At 41.9% G+C, this 6,235-nt stretch overlaps 1 protein-coding gene across 1 annotated transcript in view; it reads left to right on the top strand.

The window, feature by feature from the left end:
• The first annotated feature begins 855 nt into the window (after positions 1-855).
• Positions 856-6,235, top strand: part of LOC126482370 (terminal nucleotidyltransferase 5C) — an 89,849-nt gene continuing 84,469 nt past the window's right edge. The window contains exon 1 of the mRNA XM_050106458.1: positions 856-1,150. The gene's annotated coding sequence lies outside the window, so the exon portion shown is untranslated. The remainder of the gene's footprint in view (positions 1,151-6,235) is intronic.

Below are 6,235 nucleotides of genomic sequence, written 5' to 3'. Positions count from 1 at the left end.
CAGTATCAAGGGGGCAGGGGTACTTTATGTCCACATTTTGAAAATATTGTAATCTCATCAGTTACTATGTTTTAAAATTTTGAAAAAAAATATTTATTGTTTCTAATGAATTATTCTACGAGATTCCATATGTGTTTTGAAGTTTTCGTTTAAATTTAACCCAAAAATTTAGGTTTCAATAGCAGCTGTCACTTTCCCCAGTGAATTTCGTATTCCGTATTTCCAGGTTCAGGGCCTTACCTACACCTCAATATTTGTTTAAAAGTATTTGAGAGTGAAAGTCAACTAAATCTGATTAAAAAAAATTATGGTGGTCATGAAGTCGGGAGTACACGTTACTGGAAGTGCGTTGATGTTGCTAAGAGGTGCTAAAAGGTATTTTCAGACTCTGGGCATTATTTAAACATCAGTACCTCTTTAAAAAGTATGTTGTTAATGAAATTCAGCGACAATTAACTTATTTTGTTTTCAATATTCTTCGGGTGGTCATAAAGTACCATCTCGGTAATGCGTGTTGTAGAAAAAGCCTTGGTTTTGCGTGGGTTTAACCCTACAAGCGAAAACGATAGCCTTATGATAAGAACATAATTGTTTGATAGTCTTAAGCGAGTGGAAAAAGATGTATTAACTACTTTCGTCGGATTCCAAACTGATGGTTGCACTCGGGAGCTGTTAAGTGTTAACCGTCAAACAATCTTTCGAAGTGTTGCGTATCGAGCAGCTTCTGTTTCCAGAGATTGTTTGCGTGCGGAGGCGCGCTGTCAGTGCTGCCGCCGGCGGTGCGGAAAGAAAACAAGGCGGCATCTGAGCGTCCCCCTGGTGGGGGCAGGCGCGGCGTGTTGAGTAACAGCGACCACGACACGACGCCGCAGCGATCGCGTAGCCGCCACACTCCAGTCAGTCCGAACGAGGCTTCGGTTCAGGCACAGCCACATACACTAAAGTACTCGAGCGCTGGAATCTAGGTGTCGCAGCTTTCGCTCTGTCATTTGCTCGCTGTTGCGGCGGTAACGAGTTGAGTGGTCGCAGCTGTCCTGTCCACAGTGTACGACGGCTGGCGCAGGATTGCGGACACACCCACAGGCGTCTTCTTCACTGGCCGTTCGACGCTCTTATGAGGACATAGACGCGCTAGCTCACACGACCAGATGTAAGTGTCGCACGCTGAAAGCGCTCATGGTTGTAGATCTCGTTGCGGTGGTAGATAACTCGGTGTTTGCTCCACATACAGGCTCAAGGATAATTCTTGTGTTACTGGTATTGCTCGCCAAATAATGCAATCATCGGAGGTCGTGTTCACGTAGCCTTCATAATGAAAACTCAGATTTATCGATACCTGTTTCACTTTCACCTTAATATTTGTAAACGTACTAATAAACTTATGTCCTCTAAATAAAACGGTTGATATGTAGGTGGTCATGTTTCTTCAGTAAGTTTACATATACCATAAATTTTGCGTCGTATTAGAATGTTTTGCTCAATATATTTGGGAAAGACTTCTCAATATGTCTAGGGCGTATGTGAACCAATGAAAGAGTAGCTGCAGCTTACAAATCAGTGTATAGAATTACTTGTTTCAAATTTAAATCATGCTTATCAGTAAAAACAGGTTTAGCACACTTTTTTAAATTACTGCTATCTGTGGTCTTCGTAACATTTTTAAGCGTTTCCACTGAGTAAGATTCCTACATAACTTTCGGTTGGTAGCTTAGAGGTTACTTACTTTAGAATACTACGGACAGTTCCTTACTAATTCTACAATTATCCTGGGTCATTCGATATGATATGCCGACTAAAGAGGAAATCTAAAGACTAACTCTAAACTGGTAAAGGAGTCGGGGGCCCATTTTCGCAGGCTGCGTTTGTCGATGAAATCTGATTTTCTATTTCACCTGTTGGTTTTCTTGGATCTTGAAATTACAGTTCAGTGTTTCGGATGGCTTGCTCGTGAGACTAGAACTTCCCAACGTGCAGGTTAATGCGTAAAACACCTACAGAGAACCATTCGGTAGGAAGACAGTTTACCAGACTGCGTAGTCTTTGGTGTACACATCGCACATCACAGCGCTGGACTTTGCGGTTGAGACAGTATGCCTTGTTGAAAACTTCATACAAATTTAAACACTTCTACGACAAAATCACAGCAGTGATGACATGTGCCTGTCATTGACACTGGAATAGTTTAAAGTAGGTGTTTGGTAATATAATGGCAATTTGTAATACTACTTATGATGACGTGCCATTCCACTTGTATTTACTCGTTAGAAGTGTTATGGTCCTCGCGGAATAACGCGTTTTTGGCATTTGAATAGCTGCTAGTAGTAAATACAGCCCGAAGCGATGATCTAGAATGTGGCAACTTTCTGCACTGCAGCATATTAGTCTGTACTAGAAACTAGATATAGGAAACAGTCTGATTTTAAACCAGAAGCCTTATTTAAAGTGTCGCATTGAAAAATAATTCCAATTGTAACGATTGAACTAATAGTACAAAAGTCAGTTTACGAACTGACGGCTCGTAGCGAAATCGGAGCGCTGATCAGTGGGAATGTTAAAAAGCAGATGAAAACTAATGTGAAGCATAAAGGCTTAAATACTTACTAAGGAACTTGCTTTCCCTTGGACAGAAGCGTATTTCCGTGTCAATGATTTCCTTAATGACTTCCCTCGGTATCTCTTACTGACGTTATGCTTTGCCTGTCTAATCTTATCCTTCTTCATCGCAGTGGTTTCTAACGAACTAATATTCCGTATTTTAGATGAGATACGTATAAAATCTTCGGTAAGATTATTAGTGTGATACGTATATCGACTGTAGAGTGGATAAGTTACCACCTTTGTCGGTTGAAATGTAATGCGAAGTCCGTTTGCCGTCTTCTCCCTGCTGGTCAGAAGGGCAGTAAGGAAGTGTGGGTGTACAGTTACTGCTTATGCGGCAGTGGAATGAGCAGACTGTTAGCAGCGTCCTTGAGACCTGTCAGCGCTCTGGTTACCGCTAGCCTTAAACCTGACAGCTCTGCGTCTGTGGACTGAGGTCTGCACATACTATATGTAAAGACTCGCCGAACAGTCGTCCATTGGCCCAATGCGGTCAGAACACGATAGATGAAATCGAAGCAGCTGCAATGAAAGTATTGACCCAGAAGTTGAGGTGCCAAATAAATGAAACCATTTATCATATGCCAGATATGGTGCTTGGTGAACCACACCTTTATATTTAAATAGGAGTAAGTCATACATTATATTCAGATCGGGTAATTCGTGCTCATCTTTAGAATCTGACATTTACTGGCACCATACAGTGCAGTACTTCCTCCAGTATGAATTCATCATCATCTGTAGCATTGTTTAATAGTTTCACGGATAATACTGCCGGAAGATGGCTTTCGAGAGTGTACCGAGAATAACTATCGCTGCTTCTGCCACTGCAGAGATAACGAACTTCCGTGCTTGACTTCCTGTCGTTCGTGTAGGGCGTATCCGAGCTAGTTTCCTCGGTGTTGACGAGATGTGTATTCAAGCAGAAATAAGCTTCTTAATACAGCTCACACACTAGTTGCGATTTTCGCAGTAGACTTGAACGTCAGATTGCTGGAAGACGGTCATGATCTTCAATGAACCGACAGTCGCACTTAATCTTTGTCTTGACGGGACACGTGTCGCATATGAAGAAAACTTTAGAGGATCTAGTTCTAAAAGTATTTGTCATAGCAGTGAAGTAAGCCTGATTTTCTGTTCCATTCTTCGCAGAATCTCTTTAGGAAACGAGCTTCCCATTAATTTCAAGCCGGTCGTAGGTTCATTACGTTAACGATTTCCGGAATAATCTATTGTGGCACTTCACTGTTCTAAGATTTTGTCGCAAGTTAGGGCACGAAATAGACTATAATAAGGAATCCCGAAGCAGTGTTATTTTTTTTGCATTTCAGAAAGTTTGCTTGCATACTGTTAAGAGACTGTAAGCTATCTGTACACGTAAAGACAAACCATTGAGGAATATGCACCTGATGGGAGCCACCAGCAAATTGAATAGCAGGGTTACCTGATGATCAGTTGCCTTTGTCATACGAGCTGTGATAAAAACGTACAGGGAAGCCCATAGAAGAGTTGACGTTGAACGATAGATGGATGAAATGGGTGTAATAATAGCTGGTATGCCTTAATAATGTTCCGCGGATATACCCTATCGTCACATATATTTATATATAAATTAATAGAAATAATAGGAATTTTACGTATTAGCGCTTCGACTGAGGGTGTTCATGTATTGGGTACAGCATTCTTTTCCTAGAGTAGCAAAATTTTAATCCCCCTGTCCTACTGAGTTACCTGTTTCGCAGCTTTCCTGTGTTACTTCAGGTTAACTTCGCCACCCTTCCTTAAATCATAGCCTTAAATGTGTTGGGTGGTTACTTCCTTCCGCATTTTTAAGCCATTTCGAAGTTGTCAGAGGTATCGTGTTAAATGTGCGTGATTGGCGATTATTGACAAACGGAGCCGATGATTGTTGCAAAGAGCTTTTTTAAACTCCAGACGTGCTTGGAGTAAATACCGTGCGATGTTGCCGCCGGTCAGACTTGAATAATCAGCGGTTATGGCAACATCGGTGAATCGCCTGCGGTTTTCCTGTGCTCTTCCGAAACAGGAAGAGGCGTCGAGCAGCAGATGCAGGTGTCCGGTTCGTGCTCATCCTGCGCGTAGCTGCTGCGATGTGTCGTGGCTGGTGCGTACAGTCAGCTGGACGTAAACTCACTCGGTTAGGTTAAAAGCCGTCTCTCGAAAAGGTTTGGTCACGGACATTCTGCTTAAAGTGGGTAAGGCGACCGGCCACCAGATGCCACTTAGTGGCTGACACAAGTATGGTTTTGCGTTGGTGATAATCGACGTTATAGCCCACGATTTTAAACACTTTCAGAACAGTTTTCTACATAACTAAGTTATTGAAAGCCGTTGATCAACTGTCTCCAGATAATTTGTGACTGTATTGCACTAGGACTCGCAAAGTGCGCTGTTAGACCAGCTAAATCCTGCGTGGTTTCAGCTAAACGTACTCTGCGCCGAGAGTAGATACACCCTCCGTCAGTTGTAGTCACTGTTGATGCTGCCTCGGTTTCCAGCCGTATTTTACGAAACTCTTCCAGCAAGAATAGCAGAATCCAAAAACATAAACTAACGTTGGGAGCGTCTTACTAGTATAATTTTATTCAGTAACAAACTAAAATCCAGACAAGGTAATATTTTACTGCGTGCTCTTGTCAGAGGCAGTGGTATGTAGGCCGGTTACTGTAGGAGTAATAGGAATGAGTAGGAATGTTGTCTTAAAATGCTGACGACGCAAGACTCTGCGCAAATAGTATCGATCTGCCACAGTGGACTGTCACACGGCAGTGTCATGGATTCGTGATGCACGTTACGTGGACGGTTATCTGTGTCGTACACGTCCGTAGCAAGTAAAGTGAAATTAAATTGAGACTAATACGATGCGATGAGTAAAAGGAAACATTCAAAACATTTAGTAAACACTCGTGATCGTGATTCATAATTGCAGTTACTGTCACAACGTAATAACCTATGTACGTTCCCAATCGGTAGTAAGATCGGCAGGGGAAGGCGACCATTTGATACTTTACGATGTGAACAGCGCCGATGTTCGCTGAGAAATGATCAGACGATTTCTGATACACATCGAAATTGCCTGAGAGACTGAAATCTTCCGTTATTTTTAGTAAACTTTTCAAGTCGTCTGAAGTAAGATGTCATATTTATTATTCTTAAATCACTTGCATGAAGAGTAACAATTTGTAAAATAGCACTTACGTCTTCTCGCCTAAAAATTCGTTTCATAGTTATTTCAGTTTGAGAGTTTCTTCTATGGATCACTTTCGCAGGCATCGTGTCCGACCTGGAGAAACTCCCGCCACACTACTCGACGGGAGAAAGAGGGCAGTGTATTCTATCTAATAAATTACTGCCTTATATCACGCAAAATATTAGAGACCACTGACTTTTACTTCCGTGTATATACCCAAAGCTATCACCAGCCATTCTATCCCTTTGTGACAATTTTGAATTAATAAAGTTAAAATGTGTAAAACCGTTCGTTCTACTTAGGCTAATAAAAAGGTCTGATTCAAAACGGCGTGCTTCAGTCGCTAGGTCGTTTTACGTAGTAACGTATGAAGACGCCCAGAAAATTTGCCCGGAAATCAACAAAGAAACCATGATCTGTTGCGAT

Source organism: Schistocerca serialis, chromosome 5, assembly GCF_023864345.2.
Source record: "Schistocerca serialis cubense isolate TAMUIC-IGC-003099 chromosome 5, iqSchSeri2.2, whole genome shotgun sequence".
NCBI classification, from domain to species: domain Eukaryota; kingdom Metazoa; phylum Arthropoda; class Insecta; order Orthoptera; family Acrididae; genus Schistocerca; species Schistocerca serialis.
Note: the sequence above shows the minus strand (reverse complement) of the source record. Positions and strands in the feature narration are given on the sequence as shown.